Source organism: Phalacrocorax carbo, chromosome 13 (assembly GCF_963921805.1).
Source record: "Phalacrocorax carbo chromosome 13, bPhaCar2.1, whole genome shotgun sequence".
Classification (NCBI taxonomy): domain Eukaryota; kingdom Metazoa; phylum Chordata; class Aves; order Suliformes; family Phalacrocoracidae; genus Phalacrocorax; species Phalacrocorax carbo.
The window spans coordinates 6,916,462-6,943,754 of record NC_087525.1 but is presented as its reverse complement, the minus strand read 5'-3'; the positions used below and the strand labels follow the sequence as shown (position 1 = coordinate 6,943,754).

Sequence of the window (27,293 nt, the reverse complement as noted above, 5' to 3'; positions counted from 1 at the left end):
GTAAATATAAATGGATGTGTATGGAATTTATACATGCATTAATGAATACTTTTATATGGGATCTATCCATAGTTAAAGAGAAAACTACTCAGTTCTGTGGCTTTGAAAGAAAACCTGTGCATTGCAATTTTTTTGTTGGTTTCTTTTAAAGACTTGCACTCTCACATGGTTAAACACACAAGCCCCTTTAACTTTGTTGTCTTCTGTATTTATAGTCACGTGGAAAGTGCTTGTTTTGTTATATTGTTATGTACAAATTTAAGTGTGAGACAGAATGACTGTCTAGAGCTGTCACTGGAAATAATGAAACCTAAATTTTTTAAGTAAGCTTTACAGTTAAAGGCAAAATATAGTATGTGAAACAATATAAAATGCTTCTTTCAAATGAAATAATAATATTCAACTAGTCATTCTTTGTCAACTTGTGGGATACTTAAAAATTTCAAGGATCATAAAATGTTGAGATCTAGAAAGTCAAATGATATTTAGTCCTAGCTGTAAGAGTGAGATTAGTGGAAGCTGAGTGGCAGGCTTTAGGATTTACCTACTCTCAGAAAACGCCCAATATCATTACACTGTTTCATTGCATATACTATTTTCTGTATTTTGAAACTGATATTTGTTGATGTAAAGTTTACCAATATGATGAAGAACCAACATGGAAAAGCTAGCTAGAAGATAAAGCCAAAAGTAGTGCCTGTAAAAGAACACATGAACAGAAAATTGGCAGAGAATTTTCCTGTCCTCACTGGCTTAGTGGGTCTGCCAAGAAGCAAACTGCATTAACCCAAATAGGCCTGCATGCTGGCATCGCTTTCCTGCTGGGGCTGTCCATGACAGCACAGATATCTCTGCACAGCATTGAAGCCATGTAATCAGGCCAACTGGATGACCAGGCTGTGTTGATTTTTATGTCTGGCTAAGAAGATTAAAGAAGAAAAGATACTTCTTATTTAAGACCTTAGAACTTTGTGAGGCTTCTATGTGCACTTCTGTGTGAGGCATTTTCTTATCTGTATGAGTTCTTAGCTTTCTGTCATGATAAACCAGTTTTTCCACACTTGTTTCTTTTTGCCAGTCTTTTTGCTTGCTTGATTTGCAGTTAAATCCAGCAGTCTATATCATTTATCTGTGCTCTTCTTGGTCTTCCTCTCTTCTTCCTCTTTTCAGTACATTCTTGATTGGTTATAATCTTCGGGCTGTTGCTCTTTTTTCCCTCCTGACCACATGACCACGTTTTGTAATTTCCTCTGTTAATCGTATTGATGGGGTCTTTTGTCATACCACTCTTTTTTAACATCCAGTTATGAGATTGTTGCTGAAACTGTAGTTAGAGCAGCTCTGAAATCTGGGGCAGTTGCATTTGATCTACCATTACTACCTTCCTCCCACCCCCAATCTTTCTCTCTGCTATTTTTTCTTTAAAACAAGCAACATTCAAAATGAAATCTCTGAAGCCCCCCTTTTTCTCAACCTCCAACTCTCATAGGTGTATGTTGCTTTTGAGCAAGCTATTGTTTTCAAAAAGCACAGATTCCTGTTTTTCATGCTGACTGTTTTTTTTCCAGATTGTTGATATGTTTGTCTTTTTTGGTTCTCTAGTAGTTAATTTATTTAAAATATTATTTTCGTGGGAATTATTTTGGTCAGTACTTGAGCCTAAATATAAAAACTCTTCAGCTGATGCCACCGAATAATCTCTTCTTTAAATAAAGACATTAACTGAGAATTTACACTCCTAGCATATATACCATGTCAATGTGTTCTGTGGATCCTCAGACCAGCTGGTAATCAATGTTTTACAGTCTGCACACCTAAAGTCACAGACCTGTAAAATTTTTTGATGCTTTCCTCTGTGCCATCTCTGCTAGAGTGCTGGGTAGGATGATACCACTCACCTTTTCCTGTACACCTTTATTGTTTGAGAGCCGCTCTTACATTATTCTCTGTGTAAGTTTTACACAGTAGCTGGTCTAAGTGTGATAGAAAACCCATTTCAAGCATCATCAGCCATAACCAATCATTTCCCACTGGGTCAAATGCTTTAGTGAAGTCAACAAACAAGAGAGGTGATTACTAAAATATTTGAATGTGACTGATCATGGTCTTGAGGTTTCTCCCTTGTCTGTCTTCTAAGTGTATGTCCTACCAATTCACACTGATATTCTGAGTTGTTTTTTAAATCTTTGAATCCTCTTGTAGAATAATGACCTTGCTTCCATGCATTACCAATGAGGTTGATCTGTAGTTGTGTGCTTCTTCCAGTACTCTTTCTTAGGTCCTGGAATGTACTTTGATCTTTTCTGAGAACCTGGCTGCCCTGCAGTTTCCCATGGCTTCATGAGTATAGAAAGCAGCTTTTCTACTGCCGCTGTTCAAGAAGCTTTATTGTTGCATCATCCTGTCTTTGAACTTTTCCAGTCTTCATTCTTTTAGCAGTATGTGCTGCTTTAGACTGTAATGGTGGAGGTTCTGTTTTACCTGCTCAGTCGATATCACTCATCTGTTCCTTATCCTTACATAGCTTCTGACAGTACTCTTTGTGTCTGTGATTACTTGCTGTTCTTCTGCTGGGATTGTCACCTTTGACTGAGTATCTGTGATGGGTGCCTTTAATCAACACCGTAGCGACAGTGCTACAGTTATCTTATTTGAGTCAATTGTTATGCTATCTTCTGATTTTTTCGTACACCTTTTGATCTCCTCATTGCAAATTTTTAAAAATATTATTGAATTTGTATAAATTATTCTCTGCTTGTATTATTTTTTTTCTATCCTAAATAACCCTTAGTAGCTTATGTAGGGACCCTCTTTCTTAGTAATACTCTTTTTTCACATATTTCAAGAACATTAGTAATATTTGTTTTATTAGAATTTGTTACATATGTTTGGATCTTGCTCTTCTTTCAGTTTCAGCACTGCTTAAAAACAGGTTTTTGTATCTGCAGTATGTCTTCTGTTACACACACAAAGTTGAAACTCATCAAATGAAGGCCTTATCTCCCTTTTACATTTTAACTCTTAAGTACAGTTAAAGAACACAAACTATACTAGAATAAATTCTCCTTTTTGTGTGCTGTAGTGGTATCCATCTGACTGACTGTGCAGGTGTCCTTCTGATTCCCAAGTGTAGGTTTGGCAATGTCAGGGTATACACGTTTTGCTTGGACAGACTTTCAGTACAGAATTCCACTAGCTGCTAGCCCTTCCTTTTACTTTTCTTTTGTTCTTGCCTATATTTTTTTCTTAATTTTTCTCATTTTTGGCATTCATCACAATAAAATAGAAGTACTTCTCCCTTTGAAAAAATAACTTTTGAACTATTGCATTCATTCATAATGCAGAATAAGCTATGTTGGTTATGATTTCCCCCATTGGTATAAAATACTACCATGTTGTTTAATGATGTGTTTAAATTTTTTTGACCTAACTCATGGCCACAATTCCCATCATATTTGCTGTCTCTAATTGTAAGCATTTTACTGTTAATACAATTACTTCAGTGCAAGATGTTTAGAAATTCCACCCATTATTTTGTTTTCTTAAATGTGGTTGATTTTGATTTTTGCAATCAATAGCCACAACAGCTGGATTTGGCCAAGTTACATCATAAAAGTCTAACCTTTCTCTTCCGTCACCAACCTACTGATCTTGTACTTTAATGAGAGAAGGAGAGGATTGAAGGGAATCTCAGCGATTTCTGCTCTGATTTGAGTCTATTCAGGTAAAGTAGTTCAGGCTTCCCCAACAGGAAATTAATTTCATTTGCATTAATAAGCTTATTTGAAAAGGCTAAGAACCCACTTCTGCTTCTGTTGTGAAATCAGAAATTATTTCTCCTATTCTTAGGTGTTTGATTTACAGCATACATTTCATACACATCTAAACAGGATTTCTTCTCCATTAAAAGGATGTACCCAACACTGTTGTACTCCAGAATAGAGATGGTTGTTTCAGATTTTAAAAGCAAGCTGTTTTGTAAACGATTAAAATGTGCAACTTTACACATTATTTCCTAAATCAAGCTATTGGGATAATGGTCTCAGCAAAACTTATTGCATGTGTTCAGCATGGTACTTCTTTCAGTATCTTCTAACTCTTATTTTCTCAATTTAAGGCCACAATACTCTACATGTAGGTCACAAAATTAAAGTTTTAAATAGTAGATTTTTAATAGCAGCAATGACAATAAAACTATGCCTTCAGTATATGAAAATTGAAAATAAATTCTAAACATCTCAGATGTAGAAAAGCCAGCTGAATGAAATCACAAACATTCTGAGAAGAAATAATTTGGTTTGGGGCTGTGTATGTGAAAGATTAAGCTCAAAAGAAAATATTTCAGACCATCCTGATGGAAAATATTTTAAAGCTGTATTGATAGCTTTGCTGGAATTAGTATATGTATACAAATAGGTGTATATAGACGTTGACTTCAAAATCTTTTCTAGACATCATTCTGCAGTCTTACAGTCATGGGTAGCCCTGTTTTTCTCAAAGAAAATATTCATCAATGAATATGATTATATTCACTTGAAACGTATTTATTTATCCTCTGAATGTGAGGGATGAAAGGCTTGAAGTACCAGAAATCTGGTCTTATTCTCACAGTTCATATATTTTTGAATTACCACTCTACATTAGAATTTATCTAGCCTTTTGAGTAGTAGACCAGTGTGTGAAGCAGAGAACCATCATGTGATCTGGCTTTCTCCAGACACATAAAGGGGACAAATGAGGAGAACTGAAAGAGCACAGAAGAGCAGAGCATCCTGTATCACTGGGGTTAGCATCATGGATTACAGCAGGTCAAATGAAAAGTGAAATTGTGTGTCCTCAATGAATAACTGCCATCTGTCTGAGTTTGGATCCAGATGTCACATTTCTTTTTAGCCTGAGAATGCAACAACTGTTTCAAGGTTTACTTGGGGGAAAATGCAGCCTGTATGGAGGAGGCAGATGTGAAGTAGACATAAAGATTTTGGAAAGTAATTAGAAAAGATTGGATATTCTGCTTTATACTCTTCAGAGATTTGTTCCACCTGGTTTACTGTTATTACAAATGTTGGGAATATCCTTGAAATGTCAAATACGACAAAAATCTTTTTGCCTTTTTACTGTATGTGCAGAGTGTTTGGATACAAGCTCTGAATGCTTTAATATTTTTTTTAATGCAGCAGTCTTTCTATAGAACTGAAAAAGCAATAGTTACTAAACCCCTTATTCCAACAGCGTGCTTCAATTTTAAAGAGTATTTACAACATAAATGTTCAGTGAACTGTTGATATCAATATAATAGTTAAAATGACCAGAATGTAAAGACCAAAATTGGTATTACTCAAAGTCACCAATAAATATTTTTCCTGGTGGGAGGAGAAGCCTCCAGGAAACTGTGATCATGCTGAATTCATTGCCCATCAGAAGGTGCTCTGCCTACAACAGAAAGTGCCACTACACTGATTTGAAGTGTGGTTTATACTAATTTTTTTCCCTGCTTACTTGTAGGAGCAGGGACTAGTGGTGACCGTGATCTATAAATGGATAACACAGATTTGAAAAATAATGCTATCTAGTGTGATACCTTTAGACTGGATATTAGGATAGGAAAAATGTCTTCACTGAAAGAGTGGTCAGGCATTGGAAGAGGCTGCCCAGAGAGGTGGTGGAGTCACCATCAGTGGGGGTGTTCAAAAAATACATAGATGTGGCACTTCAGGGCAAGGTTTAGGAGGCCTGGGGGTGTTGGGTTGATGATTGGACTTGATGATCCTAGAGGTCTTTTCCTACCTTAATGATTCTATGATTCTCTCCCAAGTATACATACCACGCTGTATCTTTTTTACAGTTGTAAATTGTTTTTCAATTGTAATCAAATTACACTGAGAGCTTTATGCTAAAAATGCTGGGGGCATCACCTATCTGAAAGAAGGAAGACTTTATTAAAAAGAAGGGCAGAGACTCTGAGACCTGTAGACTAGATCACTGGCTCCAGACAGAATTTAACTTGGGGGGTTTTGAAATTTGAATCTGAATCCAACTTCTGACTCCCTAATTCAGCTTGAGTCCATACTCAGTTAGAAGGATGAAGAAATGCTAGTTACGTTTTTATGCATTGAATATTTAAGTATCACACAGAATCACAGACTCACGGAATGGTAGGGGTTGGAAGGGGCTTCTGTAGATCATCTCATCCAACCCCCTTGTTTAACAGGTGCACCTAGGGCAGGGGGCACAGGGCCACATCCAGGTGGGGTTTGAATATTTCCGGAGAAGGAAATTAATCTCCATAGTAGAGGGATGGTAATGGCAAATCTGTAGCAGCATTGCAGTCTAAAGGGAAAGGCATGTATTCTCCTTCAGTTAGGCTGGGTCTAAACCTGGAGGTACCCCACCATCACTGTGATTGTTTTCATAAATTCTCTTTCCAGTTCTTGTCTGTATGTGCATCATGCTTTGGCAACATCTATGCAAGAACTGTTGATGGCAGATTCTTTTACTTCACCTGGATGCACAGCACAGCTTTCTGAGCCCCCTCCCATGTGCAGAATTCAGTCATTAATGGGCAAAAAACATCACAAACTTTCATTTAATCTGCTGACTGAGCTAGAGGTTCTATTTTTGCTCATTGTTTTGAGTGAAATTGCTGAATTTTGCTTTCAACTTTTATTGGTTTTAAGTGTTCTTTCAGTACCTTCAAGAGCCTGTATTAGTGGGCTTTATTCTGTTGTGGGACTAGATCTTTTAGTATGTACGCTCTCATGTATGAAGGCCACCTCTCCCACTAGTTCCAATATCCATGTCTTGAAAGTATCTGATATGCGTACCTGTGCTTTCTAGAGGGAAACATTGTAGCTATGTGATTTATCTCTTTAGACTTCAAACCTAGGGCACCTCAGCACAGTGACAAAATGTGGAGATGAGTTGCAGAGACAAAAAAAAAAATCCAATTCTCATTTATATTTGTCATACCAACACATATTTTCAGGAATGGGCTGCTTTTTTTTTTTTTTTTACTGGATTTGGCAGCCTACAATTATAAAAAATAATAAATATTTTGCACACTTACCCCATCATTTTTTATACTTATTCTGTTATTAAAAACACACTGCTCCAAGCCCTCTTTTCAATCGCCTCTGAGCCTTCCCTTCTCACTTCAGAGAACACTCTTGTGAGAGTCTCCTATAGGAGCCTTAGTGCTAAAACATTGAAGTCCTAAAACACAAAAGGGGATTTTAGAGGTTTTCTGCATTCTAGCAAGAACAGAGGATGGAAAGTAATTCTGACTGAAATGCATTTGAGCCATTTTTATGTGAAAACTGATGTTTGGGGTAGCAGCTTTTGCCCAGAATCCCTTTTTTTCAAAAGAGAGATTGTTTTTTCTCTAACAGTAAGATGTTTATAACTGTACCTTGTTCATCTCTTTATATCAGAAAAATCATAATTTCTAGATAAATGAGGATGGTTACTAATTCAGGGTCCTGCCTTTTCGTCTGTCCATTACTTCAAGTAGCTCCCGTTCTTATATACCTAAGGTGACAGGGCTTAAAGACTTTTCCTTATGTACATAACCAGCTCCTGTAAGAGAAGAATTCCTGTAATTCCTAACTCCTTTTTCTGACAAGACAACATTAAGGTTGTTGCACAGCCTGTTGTATTGCCTGGTACACTTGATGTAGTTGTCGAGAGAATAAGTGACATTCATGAATTACAGCCAGTAACTGGTGCGTTGCCTTTTTAAGAAGGGGAAAATTACCTGTGAAGTATGGATTTTTTGCTCAGGTTTGGGTGCTAAACCATGTGTATGAAGAATCGGTTTGGTTTTAATGATTGCTTCTTGGTTTGTTTTGTTATGTAGTTGTAAAAATCTAATTGGTTTGCCCTGTGTCTTCTGAAACTTACTATCCTAGCAAGTCATTTACCTTTGTCCACTTAGGAATCCCAGAGCCCTGGTTTTACTGTTCCATAGTGACCAGTGTAGCCTAAACTGCCAAATATTTGCCTCCTGCAAAGGCTGCCTTGAACTCAAGACTCAGTTACACAACAGCAGCTCAGACTAAGACATCAGAAGGAATGCAAAGGCTAGTCAGAAACAGCAGTGATAGCATAAATTTAACTACTCACAGATAATGCTGCTGTCTGAAGATATGCAAGTACTCATTGGGATAAGCCCAGCCCAAGTGCAGTCGTGATCCCAGAGCCAGTTCCCCTGTGGGTGGGAAAGAGGTTTGCTTCCGAAAGTGGAGAGCTGGACTAATCCTTTGCTAGAGCCCCATCTCAGCTGTGGGTGCCAGGTGCCTTACTGCGAGTCCTGATCTTTGAAGTAGCTATGTACTCTCTTGTCTTGATTTGTGGAAGCTAACCCAGTGGTTCCTCTGTCTCTCCAACCTTCCCATCCAATATGCTCTTCTTCCATGAAACTCCAGAATATAACCATATTTTTGGAAAGGTGCCTCTTTCCTCACTCTAGTCTCCTTTCCACTGAGTGGAAAGGAGTGCTTCCCTAGGGTCTCAGGAGTAGCAATACACAATTTTCTACATCAACATATTCTTACATACTGTCCTAAAATCTATATGTTACTTTACTTTAGGACATTTTTGGCCATATCCCTCAACAGTATAATAACTAGAAATTTTAAAGCTGACTGCAAGATGATTATATGGAATTAGGCACTGCATATTTATTTAGAAAATAATACATAAACCAATCCTTGCAGTGAAGATGTACATAATGAAAAATAAACGCAATGTGCTAGCTCTCTATTTGGCAACTTTGGATATATAACAGGTGTTGTTACACATATCCATTGAATTGTTTGCTTACATTAATTTTGTGTATGATGAAGAGACCCAAGTAAAATTATTTGGAGCACTTGACATGCAGAAGCCAGCAGATGTACAAAAACAGCTTGTTGGAAGGTTAACATATGGTCTGAGTGTCCTTTGCCATGTTTTGTAGAAAGTTAAAATCCAGATCACATCATCAAACTAATAAAACATAGATTTCAAATAAACGTTTTATTGTTTTATAAATACCTAATGTTGCTTTGATAGAGCAGTCAGTGAAATATGGATAGCTCCAGGGGGCCCTTCTGTACAGAACTGCTAGAAAGAAGGGGGTCTGTGTTTATAATTGTATTATTTTTATGTTCTCATATATTTAAACTGACCCACCTCCCCTCCCCCCAAAATCTAGCCTCCTTGATCTGCCTGACTGGTCACTCATATTTCACTCCTCACTGTCCTGTATCTATCCACAGTTTTACTTATTATCACTTCTACATGTGGTTGTATATTATAATTTTTTTTTTATGTTTTAGCATCTATAGTGCATTAAGATCATGGAAACACATAATCATGTTTTTACTTTTCTGCTTGAAAAAGTTTTTCATACCATCTTTGTCTTTAGGAACTTACCAACCATTGATCTATAGGATAGTACTGACCATCACCCATACGTCAAGAGGATGTTGAGCTAGGACCAAAAACCTCAGTGACTAAGCTTCAGAATCCAGTTCTATTGTGTGAGCCTTGGATTCCTGTCTTGGAATCCATGAAAAAAATTAGTGAGTTAGAATGTTATACTTAATGTAATCGACATAATAAGGGATATCAGATGAAACTGAGTTGTTTCATGGTCTGTATTTACTATGGGGTGTTAATTCCAGTGTTGCTCTTTTTTTTTTTTTTTTTTTTTTGCCTCCTCATGGGTATTTCTGATTTATTTTTATAAAGACAGACAAAGCCAGAGGATGATGCTTTTGGCTTGGCTGAGCCTCGGTGGTCAGTTTGCACTTCCATCAAGGTAATGCTGAAGCTACCACTTCTGCTCTGGGCAGGTTTGAGGGAGGTAATTATTCAAATATTAGTCCATTGCTGGTGTTTTTGTTTACATGAAACCTACAGATAAGCAAGACACTCTGCAAACAGTATTTTAGTGCTAAAGAAAAGAAATTAATGGTGTTTTTTCTATTCACACAGCTGCCAACTTCATATCCCTAGTGAGTGCTGCTTTATTTATTTGGTATTTTCTTCTTCACTTGATGTGACATAAAGCAAAATAGCTCCAATTACATAAATACATGGTAGGGTATTTTTAAAAGGCTCATTATGTACCATACATATGCATATTTTGCTACAACTGAAATCATCATGCCTTCAGAGCAGCAAGTCAATCCTTTCATAATCTCATTCACAGCTCTTTAATCCAAAAAGTCTTGAATATATAGTTTGCAGGTAATACATTATAAAACAAAATTAATTTTTTCTAACAATGACGGCCTGCATTGAAAGTGTTTGTGGCTTAGGTAGAGTTACTTAGTCTGTGCATTTTCTTACTGCTGTGAATTTTTCCACTGGAGTGGAAACCACTGGAAACATAACTCCAAACTGTAGCATCACGATTACGACATAGACCACTGCCACAAGATTATTACGAATGTCTCAAGCATAATGTAATATGATTAATATTAATGTTAAGTAGTTGGCTTTGAAATAGTGTGAGACAAGGTCTAATCCTTATAGCTTGGACTGAACAGAGCTCTAAGTAAACTAAATGAAAGTGATTTGTTTGTTGGTTTTTTTTTTTTGGTTGGTTTTTGCTTTAAAATGGCAGTGACTGACTGGATGTCCCTAGTGGCTAGAGCTTCTAAGATAGAACTTGCACCTGACTGTGATCTGTTAAAATACTGTGGTAATTTTTTTTTCTAGTTTGTTTCTTATTTTTGTGTCAGCAGTCAAACCCAAGTACAGTTTTAGGAAACAGAAATCTACTGTCAGGACTTAGCAGCAAAAGAAAAAATGAAGTTGTTTGGTCTGTATTTTCCATGTTATGTTCATTTTGGCAGTTTTTTCAACAAGTAGTTGAAAAGCACATGAACTGTTCACCCTCCTATGTGTGACTCTGCCAAAGATTCTAACTGTAAGAAAGAAAGAGACCCTGATCAATCTACTTTGTCTGAAGACAGCTCAGAAGTACAGCAGACAATCTGTACACTAAGAAATATTTCCTGTATGAGAATTGATTGTACCAAGTTCCATGGCTCCAGAGTAGCATTTTACCAGATTTTCTTGAAGCCCTTGGCATCACTGAGAGCAAGTTAAACTTTGACAGCAGAAAAATTCCCTGGTTGGATTCTGTAGTAGTGAAAAACCTTAAGGGAAACAGTTGAACTTCATAATCTCTCAAAACGCATCTGCCTTAGGTGGAAGTAGTTGTGACATTAAGAAATTTTCTGTGTGAGTGTTTGACCTGTGTCCCTGCTTCTGGAAAATACTTTGATTGGAAAGCTCAGTGCCAGGAGAATATGTTTAGTAGCTGTAGTTTGTGCTCCCAGGCAAGAAGGCTGTGAGAGGTCAGTGGTTCAGCAAGAAGTTTCATACTGTTTCTATTTCATAGTTATTTTACTTCTTTAAAAATATAAGAAGTAAGAGAGACTCCAGCCTTTTTCTTGTCTTCAGCTTTACTGTATGAATCCCTAGCCATGTGTATATGAGCGCTAGTACTTGAATACAGGGAAACTAGGAAAAAGTCGAATGTGCATCATAAAAGTTCTCATTAGGGTATGTCCTACCATTAAGAGTCACAAAGGTTCTAACATTTTTGCATTTTAGGGACTCCTTTTAATTTATTTTTTTTGCTTTGCTGGGGGAGGAAGAATGTGGGCCAGAGAGAAAAAACTTAGTTACGTGAGAGAAGCTGCTTTTGACATTGTGACTTCAGTTTCAGTTTTAAGATATTTAATAAGCTCCTAAGCTGAGTTATGACCAACACAAATTAAATTCTTTAGCTGAGTTTATAACCAACCAACTAGGTTAGCTTATTGTCACCTTCAGTGTTTATAAAGATTGATTAGTCATAGTATTAATATTTTGATCTAATTAATTTAATGTAATTCAACCAACATTCAGGCTAACCTATTGATGTATTAATTTGACCTTTATTTGATTTGTATTTAAATGTTAAATTGTGTTATTCTTTGTTACAGTGTGTTAGTATTACTCAGGTGACTCTGTTTGGATGATACCTTTTCATTTGGTCAGTTTTTTGTTTAAATTTAGAAAAACCAAAAGCCAAACTCACCAACCTGCTGCTTGCTTTATAAAGTTCACTGGGTCCAGACCCTTTGAAAACCTGGTTAGAAACATACCCGCCTCCTGGTGATTAGCCTTTGGCTCTTACACAGGGCAACTCAACATTTTATGAACTAGGAAGAGAGAGCTGAGGAAAAAAAAGCGTTACTAACTTTCTCCATGCAGGAGAAAGTCTCATGAGCAGTGAGTTTTAAGAATAAGCTTAAGACGTTTCTCAGAGGAGATAATTTATTAAGATTTTTTAAAACTCACTATAATTAGCATTTACATACATTGCATATAATTACTTTCATGTGCATTAGCCTAAGAATACCTATGGTAGGTACTGTGTATTACAATAAAACCCTCCCTATCTTCTCCCCTAGGAAAAAAAAAAAAAAAAAGACAAAGGAATCTGTATAACTGCAAAGAAAAATGTCTATGACTTGACTTAATTATTGAACATAATGTCACAGCTGCAATTTTTTAAAGCTAGCATTAGCCCTTACTGAAATCCTTGAGCAAACCAGTGTTATGCAGTGCTTCTGAAACAAGTTGCCAGTTTCTGCTTTATATAGGTTCAGTATGAAGGTAACTTTTCAGTGCCACTGAGAACAAAGCACAGGTAAATATGAATAGCTATGTTACTTTTAAGAACAGGAAACATTCCTTGTGATTATCAGAACTTTTTCAGCCGTTGCAATTCCCTGTATCTATACCTTCTGTAAGGACAGCTTAGCCTAACTGTCGTTGCTGGACGTTAGTGTTTCATCATAAAAACTTCCATATTTAGTCAGATGTGGAGTGATCTAGCCAAGAGCTTGTGAAACTGTGGTAGCAAATTCAAAGGGATTTTGTATAGGAGCAGGACACGCATAATGGGATCCTTTGCTGGAAAGTGGGAAAGTATCCCTGAAAGAACTTAATTCTGAACCAGGGATTTGCCCGCACATTATGTTAACATCTATGTGGCAATCCATTCTCCTTTAATCTTTCTCATTTTTAACTCACTGATATTTTTAGTGTCCACAACATTTTGTGGCAGTAAATTCCAGCGTTATATACCGAATAAAAACCCATTCCTTTTGTTTGTTTTGCACCTGTTATTTGGCCTGATTGTAATAAAATATTTTTATAACTATTGAATCATTTACAATGTGTGCTATAATAGAAAATGGAAATAGAGATTTTTCAAATAGAGATGTTCAAAGATAGATATCTAAATTCATCTTTGAAACTACTTACATATCACCTTATCATTTCTTTCAGAAAGTGCCTACATTTATTTTGAAAAGTAGTAGGTCAAGTGTCCAATTCTGTTTCTAAAAATACATGTAACAACATTAATGTAATTTAGTTTTATTCAGTGGAAATTCATTTCCACTTTCTTCCTAAGCAAAAAGAAGTATTATTTTTGAAGTTAGGTATGCCCATTTCCTAAGCATTAATGTTGATAGAAAAAAACACAAATGAATCATTTAATCTAAATGATGCTTCATCTGATAACGGTATTTTTGCCAATTCTCAATAGCTACTGCTAATGTTAATGTAACTTGATTGCTGAGCAACTAAGCAACACATTCCATACTGGCAAAATGATTAATTGGGATCTTTTGTTGGGGAGCCAAAATAATGGCTGACACTGTGTGTTTGTGTGTGTGTGTGTAAAATTAAAATTAAATACTGTAGTTTTATTAAATTCTTGGCCTGGATTCTAAATAACTCAGGCAATTGATAATGAAGCACAGTGCCTTTCACCTTTGGGTGAAAGAAGGTGTCGTAGGTGATCACTAGGGAGAGAGCCCAAGAAGCTTACTGGGTGTGAAGGCGAATGAACAGTTCCCTCATCCAGCAGCAATGCTTGCAGGCAGAGCAGCAGCACACTGGAGAGGAGGAACATGGATGCTTTTGTTCCTATTGTTTGTGACCAAGCAGACTCCAGCCTTTTTAAAGGAACGTTGAATTCACCATGAAGTTGAATTGTGGCTTTGTGGTTCCTGTGGCTCCAGATCTGCAGCCTTTTTTGTGTTAAATAATATTGACGTACATAATTAGTCTCCTTTGAAGGAGGTAGTCCATCTCATCTAAATGTGGTTAGAAAATCAAGTCAAGTATGCTCAGAAACTATTTGTCAAAGCCTTGTTTTATCTGTGGTGAGTGATTGTCACTGTTCTAACTATAAAGGGAAAAGATTGACCAGTTATTGACCCTGGAACTTACTAAACATGCTGGATTTGAAGCTTGTAGAATATGTAGTGTGGGTAACATTTGAATACATTTGCTTCCAGGGTTGTCTCGCTGGATGAGGAGCAAGAAAGAAGCAAAAAAGTCTGGAAAAATTTGTCTGGGAAGGGAAAATGAGTAACACCTGAGAAAAAGAAATACAGGAAAAAAATAACATATTGCTAATGGGGAGGGGTGGAGTGGTTAGAACGGGAAAGTAAAACAAGGGAAAAGAAAAGGAGAGGGAAATGGCAGAACACAGAAGCACTTAAAGCAAAGGTGGCTATGGGTGAGTTCTATATTATCAGCTGAAAGATGAGTGTGGTACAAAGAACATTTCTCAAAAATTCACTCTGCCGCTATCTCTATTGCAGATGTTCTTTGGGATGCTGCTTTTCAGCTGTAATCCTCTGCTTCATTGCATTTTTGCTAATACAACTCTGTGTCCTGAGACAGCAGAAAGGACCATCACATTTTCTGTGGGCTGCAGAGAGAGAAGAGAAAGGTTCCATCAAAGGAGGTAAGGGAAGGAACAGTATCCAGAGATGCGTATCAGTACCTGCCATTTACAGATATTCAGTCTTGGATCCTGTGTACTAACATGGATTTAAATAGACATTGGATTTTATTGGGGGTGGGGTGGGGTGGGGGTGGGGGCATGGCAGGAAGGCAGTCAGTCACTCGAGAGACATATAGTTCCATCTCCATACCAACACAGAGGTATTTTCCATGTATATCAAGAGCCTACAGGCTGAAAATTTAAATCAGCAATGTGCTCATGCTAAATACCTGCCTATTTCTTCTTGTTCCCGATGCTAGTATTTTATTCTATCTTTTTAATTCCTTATATTCTTCTTCTTTTAAAGTGCTGCTTTCCCTAAATGGAATGAGAAGAAATTGAATTCTTTTCCTGAATCATCTCCCTAATGTTCCTCCTCAGTTACTCACTTTCCTAATAAGGTCTTTAATCAATGGCCCAGATGTCTGTCTGTCTTCTTTCTTTCTTAAGTGAATGCCTACTCTTTTTCTTCCAGTTCCTTTCCACTGTCACAGAATCAAACAGAGTCAGAGAATCCCAGGTTGGAAGGGACCTCAGGAATCATTTAGTCCAGCCTTTCTAGGAAGAGCCCAGTTTAGACAAGATGGCCCAGCACACCCACGCTCACTGTGGCTTCATGGCTTAATGTACTTCTGCATGCCTTCCTTGGCAGCTGCCCTGCTCTTCTCCACAGAGCTTCCTTACATCATTACGTGTAGTTTAGCTTTTGAGTTTGTTGGTGGTGGGGAGAATGTGTTTGGGTTTTTGTTTGCTTGTTTTATTTCCTCATGTTTCCCTTTTATAACCAAGTACCAACAGTATGTTAATCAAGTTCATCAATGTATGCCCAGAATCAGTATGTGTTTCAATACACAGTTTATGTCTAGAAATGGCCAAACATTCAGTAGATTTGCTCAGGTACAATGTCACCTGATTCAAGGTAGTGCTAGCTAGCACCTCCACTTAGGAACAATACAGGTCTTTCCTTGTCCCTCTTTTAATGGTAAGAGAAAAGATTGACATTTGAGGTGTATTAACTTCTCTTGATGGTAGGGAGACAACCTTTCAGACTTATGTACTAGCAGACTTCATTGGGATTCAGTAAATCCATTGAGGCAATAACTAACCAGTGAAGTTATTAACTATTAAGTAACTATTGTTACTTAAGTTATTACAAATGAACGAAATGCATGCAGTCTTTCTGTGTGCATAAGTTGTTCAGGGGCAGAATTTCCTTTGCCCGTCTTCCACTGCCATTTTCATCCCCACTGTGCTTCACAGATGCTTCAGTCAATGTCCTGTGCACACTGAAACCCATGCTGGATTCCATGTTCAAATGTAGTAAGTTTTGTGAGGACTTTTAACACACAGGTTGCTCTTTGGGTTTTGTGTTTTTCATCTCATACCTTTGATTTCCATTTTTATTTCTAAAGTATTTGAGGTACAGCGAGTGTACTATGTTTAGTGTGTAATGCTTCCAGAATCCATTCAACTTTTAAAATGCACAGCAGTGCACATGTAATACAGACTTATATGCATTATTTCTATCTGGAAATACATTTCTACATTTCTGCTTTGCTCTGTGGAACCAATTATTTAATATACCATGAAATGTTGCAGGAAAACCTGATGCAAGCGTTTTGTGACTTCTTTGCTAATGTATTCATTCTGAGGTATATTAATCTGTTCTTCTACAAGCACTACAGGCTTTCAGAAGTAATTTGGCTTTTAGATTTCTTTAAGTTTATACATTTAAAAAAGCAAGTTCTCCCAGTTGAGCTGATCTGAATGTACAATAAGAGGCTCTGATTTATGTACTGCTTTATTGCCTTAAAAAAATTTAAGTTAGACCTGTGGTGATGAAATTTTATTCTTTACTGCAGATAATACTAAAACTTCAGCAAAATCTTGGGTATCTGCTTTTATATGTTATAAAGAACCTAGAAATCTTTCTCGGTTTGATGTTATTGATTAGTTGGCCATTTGTATTTATAATTACACAGGGTCATGGTAGAACATGAACGTGAACAGATGCTCTGCGAGTAGTGGTGAAGAAGTTGCTCTGCTAAGACTTGCTTTATTAAGTAAATAAGTAGTATATAAGGATGTATATTAATGGAAGTATATAACCAGAAGCAAATAACTTCCATTTTTGTACTTTAACAATAACTCAAAGATGTGAGGTTGAAACTTGGCATTTGACCTGCTGAATTTCTTTCATTTAAATTTAAAGGGTAATTGATCAGGAAGATGTAAAAATCCGGTTTAATTTGGTCTATTTCTGAAGAGATGCTGATGAGTCAACTTAGCGAGCCATCATAAACACTCATCAGCAGGGAACATTCATGGCTAGATTAGGGTTACGTTTTCTACAGGGTGCCAGGATGCTTGAGAGGCCTTTTTTTTTTCTTCCCCAAAAAATCTGAAGTTACCTTCTCGTATTGATCATCTTCAGTTTTGGCAAACTCCACTTGTGCGGCTATTTCCAGCCTTCAATCTCTATTTCAATTCCATAAATAGTATAAAAAAGTTTTGAGTAGGGCATAGTTTTTTGCAGAGGGGTAGTTATAGAATATTTCTCCTTTGAAAATTTTCTAAGCATAGTCCATTTATACGCCTTGCAAAAATCACTATTTTATAATCCATGCAACTTATGCTTTCATTGTCCAAGCTTTGCATCTGTTACGCTTATCTGTTGAAGCAGTTCCACCCTCCAGAGTAAAATATATATATTCACTGGCTCACAGAGAAGAATTTGAATAAAAGCACACCCCAGAGATCTAAAGAATCAAAGTCATGATCCTATTACAGTGTTCAGTTTTGTTTGTCTATTTTAACACAATAGGGAACAGCTCTGAGAAAACAGAGAATAGTGTGGCCATCAGTCAAAATCAAGCATAAAAGAGAGCTCTGTCCTGTATTTTGGAGCAGCATTTGAATCAGTTGAGCTGCTTAGCTCACTATGTGGCATTCTCTTTTTCATTTGCACACCAAAACAAGTGTTTAAACTGAAGGGAAAAAAAATGAAAAAGCCCCACTTCTACAACAAGAAAAAAAAAAAACAAACAAAAAAATCAGTTATAAATCTTCTTAAGGCTGAAGTATCTTATACTTTAATACGGTCGTGCCATAGGTGACAGCACATTCTTCGGAGCACTTTTTTTAGTCATCTAGGAAACGTCTACTGGTGGAAAATTAGGCTTTTGGGAAATTTATATGTCTGTACAGTGGAGACAACAGCAGCATGCAAGTTCAGAATATCTGAAATATGAGATTGTTTGATGTGTCAAACCTTTTATGTGTCCAACTCTAAACTATTTAGTACTTTCAGTAATATTACTAATAAATAGCATGGGCATCAGCAGAAATCATTCTATTGCTTTGATAGTAGGAGGGATGCTGTCACCATTCAGGCAGGTTATAAAAAGCTTAAGTTTTTCGCATAGTCAAGGAGACAGATACACACCTCCAAAGGATGGTTCGTAGCCCCTAAGATGGAGGTTTTCAGTTAGATGCTGTGAAGACTCCTAGTAGTGATACACCAGAAGGCTGTGTTGCCATTCAGTGAAACCTGGACAGACTGGAGAGCTGGCCCGAGGGGAACCTAATAACATTCAGCAAAAGCAACTGTAAGGTCCTGCCCCTGGGGAGGAACAACCCCACGCACCAGTACAGGTTGGGGGTTGACCTGCTGGAGAGCAGCTCTGCTGAGAAGGCTGGTGGGCAGCAAGCTGACCCTGAGCCAACAATGTGCCCTTGTGGCCAAGAAGGCCAGGAGTACCTGGGCTGCATCAAAAGGTGTGTGGCCAGCAGATCGAGAGAGGTTATCCTCCCCCTCTATTATGCCCTAGTGAGACCACATTTGGAGTATTGCATCCACTTCTGGGCTTCCCAGTTCAAGAAAGACAGGAAACTATAGGAGACAGTCCAGGTAAGAGCTACCAAGATGATCAGGGCACTGAAGCATCTCCCTTATGAGGAAAGGCTGAGAGACCTGGGTTTGTTTAGCCTGGAGAAGACTGAGGGGGGATTTTACCAATACTTCTAAGTATCTGAAGGGCAGGTGTCAAGAGGATGGGGCTGGACTCTTTTCAGTGGTGCCCAACAACAGGACAAGGGGTGATGGGCACAAGTTGGAACACGGGAAGTTCCACCTGAATGTGAGGAAAAAATCCTTTCCTGTGTGGGTGCCAGAGCAGTGGCACAGGCTGCCCAGGGAGCTTGTGGAGTCTCCTTCTCAAGAAAGATTCAAACCCTGCCCAGAAGCAGTCCTGTGCCCCTGCTCTGGGGGTGCCTGCTCAAGCAGGGGGTTGGACAAGATGCTCTCCAGAGGTCCCTTCCAACCCCTGCCAGTCTGTGATTCTGTGATTACAGTGTTACTCATGGGCAATTCTTTGCTGGAAGTAGAGAACTCGATAAAATCAGGAAAAGATCAGCCTGATGTGATTCATACCTATCTCCTATATTTCACATTGAGATAAAGAGAACAGGTTATTATTTTTTGCGGCACCAATGTGAACAGAATTTGTAGTGTTGATTTCTATACTTGTTTAGAATATTGGTTTACATTAGATTTCTCGTAAAATTCTATGCTAATAAAGCCAGCTTTGAGTTAATTGTCTTGCATGCTTCAATGTCTGAAATAGTATAAGAAAAAAAATCTCTTTGCTATTTCATAATAGTTCAAAACACGCATATAGAGTTGCAACAGTCCATTTTCTTTAATCATAGCTTCAAAACACAAATTGCCTTAATAAATATTTCTTATAGTCAGCCTTAAAGTTTTGAAGACTTCTCAGCTGCAGCTACTATAACAGTGCAGGATGGAATAAATAAATACATAAATATTTCTGCAAAAAAGTAACACTAGTCTTTTTGCAGAGTTACAGATTGGCCTTCTGTACTTCCTCCATCTTCTCTCAAAAACATCACCAAAATTCAGCTTGTTAGGATCTAAGGGTATATGAGAGTTTTCCTTTACAAGACTCCCTTTCAGTGTTTTCTCTCCATAGAGGAGACTGGTATTTGATCACCTTCTGAACCAACAATTCTGTTTTCTGAAGCAGAAAATTAAGTTTTCTTTACTGTGAAGAAGCCAATGTATGTCTCATATTCACGGTAGACTGTCCTGACATACAAGCAGTAGAAAATGTGAAAATAGCATGTCCAAGCAGCTAGGACAGCATAGCACAGTTTTCCAGCAGAATCTCTCTCAGAAGTGTCTCACAGATTCTGATTCTTATTCATACTAAGATATCTTTAAATTGCTCTGGGAATGCAAAGAGCTTTCCCATGGATGAAGGTGCAATTTATCCTCTGCACTGCCAAGAGACCATAGAGTAAATAAGAATCAGATTCCATGTCTAGTCTCCCAAAACAATATGGTATCTGGATTTCAGTAAGGCATCTGAATTTTCAAGTAAGAACAAAGAAATGTCTAAGATACTTCAGGTAACAAAAATAAAATGAAATTGGATGCTGATCCTGGGTATTAAATGCACAGATGCTTTAGGAAAAGCTGAAAAGGGAGGCAGTGATAAAATTTGTCCCAAAATGTCAGGTTGTGTATGATCACTGAAGTTGGTGAACAGATGTCTTCACTTGCATGGAGCATGGTCACCAGGGCAGCAGCTTACAAAGGCATCCTGGCAGAAGCACCCAGCCCTTTGCACTGGGATTCCCACTCAGAGGAAATATTTCACCTTCAGAATCCTGATAAATGCCTTTTTCAGGTTATGGTGCTCTGAATGATCAGCTTAACATTTTGTCTTAGTGCTATTGTTAATGCTTCTCCAGATCCTGACCCTGTATAGGCAGATTCAGGATCATTTTTAAAACAGGGTAAACTACTGCGGAATAACCCACAGTGTGGGGGGTGGTGGTGGTGGTTGTGTGGAATAGTCTTTCCTGGGATCCTTCCTATAGCTTTACTGTAAATCTGCCAATAATGTAATTTCTTTCTCCTGCTGAACATGCTTCAGCTCCTCTTGTAATTTTGGTTGGGATAACAGGCAAAGAATAGTGTGTTGGGCCCTGGAATATGGGCTTGCCAAGGGCAGTTAGTACACCAGTCATGTGTCTCAAGTGAGAGGCATCGGATTACCTGTAAAACTTTTTCAAATGCTTTGTGTCCCAGTTTGCTTCTCAGTAGGTGGCACAGTCTTTCCTGTCATACTTAGATGAAGTAAATAAAAGAGATTATGCTTACATTAAGCTGAATTTAGAAATAATATATATGTTTGTGCTTGCAGAAAACAGTAAAGTGAAAATATTCTTTTTTTTCCCATCCTGAACAGAAATGGAAGGCAAGCTAATCAAATGAGTGGAAATGGCACAGAAGAGCACTACACTCATATTAGAGATGGATTGAATCTTGTTATTCATGCTCTGTTGTTGGCAGATGGCTTAATGCATTAAAACGGACAAGAGAGCATTACAGACAGCATGGCATCATAGCTGTACAAATGGAGACAGTTCAGGCAGTAGCTCATTGCAGTTTGGGGAGTGACTGAGAGAAGAAAATGACTCTGTCACACTTAATTAGAAAAGTAGCAGTACAATACAGAGACAAAGCCCAGTGACAAGTATTGTCAGAGCAGATCAAGCATTAGATACCTTGCACAGTCTATACAGTACCCTTCAGCTCCTTAGCTTGCTGACAGTATAGGTCATATGACTTTTTACTAGTCTCTCAGTCATAAAGAGAAAACAGCTCTTTAAGCAAGCAAAGATCAGTCAAAGGGAGGAAGACGCCGAAACTGGAAGATTCCCTTCACTTTCTTCCTTCTTCGATAGTCTGCTGCTCTCACCTCCTGGATTTCTTTTTCAGTGCTTAGATGAAAGATGATTTCTTTATTTCTGTGCATAACTGAATAGCAGAATGCCCTCCTGAGTCCTTTCAGCAAATTTTTGCTTATTTTCAGTGCAAGAAGCTGAATCTTATAGCTGCTAGGAAAAACAAGGGACTTTTTTTTCTTCCCTAACTTTCAGAAAATAATTTCTCCTTCTTGGCAGTAAGCTTTAATCATATTCAGCAGTGATTTCCTCCTCTTCAGAGTTAAAGTAAATTAATAGGTTTGAAATGTCGGGGGCATTCTTTCAGGTATCTAAGGTGCAGTGATTATATTAATAGATTTTCACTGTGCTGTGATCAGTTTTTTGTTCACATTCAGCATGAAGTGGCTTTGGGCCAGCTAGTGATTCCGAGCAGATAAATTCCCTTTTGCTGGCATCATTGTAGCACACACAGTGCTAGGGAGCATGGCATAGTCCCCTCCCGCACTGTTTGCCCAGCCATACCCTGTTGCAGGCAGGTTCCCAGATACAGCCAGGGGCAGCATTAGGGCAAGATGGACAGGCAGAGCCAAGCTCTGCTGCAGTCACCAGCAGCTCCTTTTTCAGCAATGTGTCTGCATTGAATGCAGGGTGATGAGACCCTCCCAAGTTTGGGACCCCAGCTAGCTAGGCTGGCTACATGGCTTATCTCCCTAGGCTGAGCTCATGGAAGGAGATGAGAGCACTGCCACAGGGTAATTAAAAGCATGCTGCTGTTGTCGGTGCTCTGAATTGCCCACAGGAGTTTTAATCACAAGTGGAGATTTAGTTAGTTTGTGTAGTTAGCTAATTTAGGTGCCTAAAGTTGGAACAATATGAATACTTCCAAAGTTTCCGTGTGCTCTCCAAGACTCACCAAATCATGAGGGATAATTCGCAGATGTAATCTTGGTGACTTCTGGATTCTGAAAACTGTTGCTTCTGTTGGCCTGCAGTGCTTATGGTGACAGGGCAGTAGGTTACACTCAGGACTCTGACTAAAATGGAAGTCTTCCAGACTTACACATTGTCCTCCTAGAGTAGTGTGTCATGTATCCTACAGCAAAGGGGTAGCATGAGCATGAAACTTGGAGTTTTTATCTTAAACGTTTTATTGACTAACTAATTTTATACAATTTGAAAACTTTCTTAATCCTAGAAAGCTTTGAGCACAAATGCAGTATACCCAAACTTCTCAGTTCTCCTTTGTTCTTCAGAAGCAGATCAGTGTTTGTTGTCCATTCCCCCTCTGCCATTTGCACCGTTTCTTTTTCAAGCATTCTACCCCTTGCTCCAGTTCATGGTCTCCCAGGAGGTTCCAGGCAGGCTCTCTACTGTTTTATCATATAAATAATTAAGAAGCAAAAAATATATTTGTGATGTTGTTCTGTACAGCAGACACCAAGTTATGAAGTCAAAGAACAACAGAATTGCTTTAGGATTAACACAAAAGTCCTTGTAACTTTTTCACTTTTTTCTATAAGTTTTTACCAGGTTTTCTGAATGAGAATATGAAGGATCCAGAAGGAGGAGCCAGGCTTTAACTGGAAGACCTCTTCCAGAAGTGTATTACCAGTGTCACTCGTTGTTTGGTCTCTTCAAGACCAAAGACACAGGAGTTCCTTAACAAGTCCTTCCAAGTAGTTGGACAAGCTCACAATCAACAGTGTTTTTCATGGGGCACGATAGCATTGAAAGCATTGGCACAATGATTGTTTTCAAGGCAACTTTGATTTTTTCTGGGTTTTTTTTTTCTGATTGTCATGCAGTATATCTTCTTCATTCACAAAAAATGCCTAATGTTACAGTACTCTTGTGAACAAGAGCTTAGATGTCCTTAGCATCCAAGGTAACTGTTCTTATCTTTACTGGCTTCACTTACCAGCCTTCACATACTGTCTTGTGTATTTTACCAATCTGTAGAGAATCCAACTGTTCCATTATAAATCATCTTATGCATTTTTTAATTACCATAGATAAATCATGTACTATTCCTGTGCTTCATACTGCAGCAAAACTCCAGGTGCTTGAATGAATCAAATCACCAGTGGCCCAAAGACATTTAAGTTTGCAACTTCCATGGGAAGTTTCTTATGTGCATTTGTGTCTGTGTGAATTGCAAAGTATTTTTTTAATAATAATTTTTTATGATATTAAGAAACCAGCTTTTTCTAATCTTAAATCACTCTTTTCCTATGTTGCAGTAGCTTTTCAATTCTAGCTTTGGTGTTGCTGAATATTTTGTTAGCTAACTATAGTGGTGAAGGTATGGAATCTTTAACAAATAGGGCATTTCCTCAGTATATTTAACATATATAGCATATTCAAATCTCTTTCGAAACACTAATTACTTTGAATTCCTGCCATCTCCCTCTGCTGCTTCTCCTTCCTCGAAACAGGCCAGAGTTTCATTTTTCTATTGCAGTCTATTCTTTCGTATTGCTCAGAATTTGCTTTTCATTTTTAAGAGCATTTTACTTGTTTTTCAGTCATCAGTGAGTCATCAGAGTATTCAGGCTTCCACGTCACATTAAGCTTGTCAGTCATTGCTTGCGTCTTACTTTCTGTCATCTTATAAGGGACTTTGATCTAAAGGTTTTGTTTTGTATGTTGCTATTCTTAAGCTGAAGTAAGTTCTACGTGGCTTACTTCCCTTCTGTTGTTTGTATGCGTGTGAAGCACTGCGTACTGAGTAAAGTTCATTTTAGTATGGGGGGAGCTGGAAAAATGAGCTTGTTGATAATATAATTTCACAGTGCTTAGTTACAGTAGTCAACAGTTAGGGCAGCCCAGCAATGGTGGGGTGAATACTAACTTTCATGGACAACTATGGAGAACAAAACAGCTTCCTATATACAGGCAGAAGAAGTTAAATTTTCTTTATAAGGTGCTGACATATGGGTTAAAAACTGGTTGCAATGTCAAAATCAATTACTATTCTGCTTTACCTTTTACATTTGATTAGAATTGCCGTACATAAGTTAATTACATATGTTTTATATTTGCATTACTTGTTTTACTGCATAATAATTCTCAGAAAGGCCAAGTGACTTTCCTAAGGTCATATGTGAGAAACTGAGACAAGAGTCTCAATTCTCCAGTCTGTATTCTGGACAAAAAATATGGAGCTTCAGTGCAAAACCTTGCTAAAGAATAACATGTGTCTAAAAATGTGTGCATATTAAAAATTATCCATAAAATCTACCACAGCTCCAGTTATTCTTTGTACAGCCTTATTAACTTGAAAGTACGTAGGTGTGGACAGAACACATACACATACACACAGACACATTCATTCAAATGTCTCCCCCCTCCAACATTATTGAACATAATAGAGCGAATAAAAATTGCAGTTTTGCTACTGTACTGCCATGCTACTACATAAACCAATTTCTTTTGCTTTGGAGAAGCCAGGTGCCTTCTGAATATGGTACTTAGTGATCCTGCTAAAGGTAGTGAAAAAAGTCAAAGAGACGTCAAGACAAAATGCACCTTTAGAAGGAAAATCAATGTGTTTAAATAATTTCAATTTCTCATTACAAATTTAATTACATTCAATTTTATTATAAAAATCCACTCTCTCAATACGGCAAATAATTGGAAGAAGAAAGTTCAACTGGGTTTAATAAATAATTTATCTGAGTCTTCAAATATCTCAGTTTTCTTCAATAAAATATAACAAAATTATGGACGATAATATTATCAGTCCAGATGAAGTCTTGTGTGCAAAAGATTTATCCAAATAATTCATTCTTGTCTGTACTTTGTATAAATTCATACCGAACAAATTAATCACCACAAAACACTGCAATGTAAATGTTTTCAGGAGTTTATACAGTTACAGTATACTTACAGTGTAGCTGGTCTTAATCAGTTCTTCTGTTTGAATAATGCATGCTACACTACAGAAAGTCATCAGTACTCAGGAAGCAAGACAGGGCCTGCTGCTTAGGTGGTCCCACGAAATATGAAGTAAAAACCTCTTGAGTTTGGAATAGAGAACATAAATACTGTCTTTGTTTTGTTGCCATGCATTTAATATGAATCCTTGTTATGTCCTATGTTTTACTCCCCTGCAAAGAAATGTCCACAGTTGTCCCGTTCGCATGCAATTACTCTATTCCTGGGAGATGAGACAAAGTTATTTTGGAATGCGTGCTGCCCTGAAACGTGGGGACACAGGCCCCTCTGGTGGCCCTCCCGTGCCGGCCCATTCCATGCCTTCCTGCTCCTGGAAGTCAGGGCAGCCTGGCATCAACTGTGCAGCTGTGGGAGGCTGGAGGGACGTTCCCCTGGGTAGGTTCTGCATCTGACACACATTCAGTCGTCTCTCTTCCTTCTCAGGCAGTCAGTAACATTCTGAAAGCTCCTTTCAGATGAGAAAATCTTCCTAAATATGTGTTAGAGAAACATACCATATCTGAGTACACTAGAGGAACGGGTTTCCTCTCATAAAATAAACAGGGTCTGCTCACAGCTTGGCACAAGAGATCTAGGGAAGATTGCCTATAATCTATCTATCACCATTTTGATGGAGAGCAATAGGCAATGGCCCTTTTTTCCATGCCAGATGTTTCTTGGAATTGCCCTGCGGTGTTGCATATCCATTATATTCCTTACCTATGTGGCTAAGAGGGAAACAAAATGGCTCTCTCTGAGATGCAGAAAGAAGTTAAAAAAATAAAAATGTGATGGCCACTATGCTTCTGGGATGAGCCAGACTTCAGTGATCACAGAACATTGAAACCAGTGTCCCTAAAACTCAGACAGCTACAGAAGTAAGCAGTGACAGAGAGGTGGCTGAGGTCCTTTTGATACTTCTTATTGTCCCCTTTTTAAATGTAATTCTCAGGAGACAGCTGATTTATTTGAGACCCTGTTGGACTAGCTTATGTAACAAGATACTGTAATGCAGTGGCTTCTGGAGTCCTGTTTTTGAAGGAGAAGACTTATTTTTCGTCTCTTTTCTGTCTAAAATTCCTGTTGTTGTTTATGACATGTGGTTTGCCATCTGTTCCCAGAGCACACAAGTATGAGGATGGGAGGTTTAAAAAAACTAAGGTAAAATTTTTCTAAACAAGGACACGCTGTTGTTGTTGACAAATCACACAGTTTTGCAAAATCAGAGGGAGAAGCTTTTAGCCACTGCAATTAGTTTGTTGACTTTGCAAGTATAGCCTGCTCTGTTTGCAGTTAACGGTTTTTAGTTTTTTATAAGCTCTTCTGTGTGTGCTGCATTAATTCTTTAGTATTTTTCTACTAGTCCCTCTTTTACCCTCCTTTAGATATCAGTGTCTTTGGCCATTACAGTGGGTAACGACACAGCTTGCTAAAACAGCTTGCCATTTCAGTAAAAAAAGAAAGTTGGAGGCTTATTGCCAGGGAGGAGGTGGTGTGAATGATTACAATTACGCTGAGGCTGTGGTAGAAGCTGGTCAATGGATCTTCTATTTATTTATGGGGATCTACCTGTAAGGAAAAAAAGATATGTTGAAAAAATATGGGGAGTTTGTATCTATCTGCTTCTGCCAGGTTAGAAAGGCGAGAGGGCCTGAGCAGGGCAGGATGATATGGATTTGACAAGAGGGAGAAAGCCCTTTCACTCCAGAGGCAAGGATGGTGTTCGGGTACACATTGGGCTTGTATAAAT

The 27,293-nt window shown here is 38.0% G+C and overlaps 1 long non-coding RNA gene across 1 annotated transcript in view; it reads left to right on the top strand.

The window, feature by feature from the left end:
• The window catches only part of LOC135315599 (uncharacterized), a 70,857-nt gene that overhangs the window by 12,479 nt on the left and 31,085 nt on the right, over window positions 1–27,293 (top strand). Inside the window, exon 2 of the long non-coding RNA XR_010375080.1 lies at window positions 14,667–14,812. This is a non-coding gene — a long non-coding RNA (uncharacterized LOC135315599). The remainder of the gene's footprint in view (window positions 1–14,666; window positions 14,813–27,293) is intronic.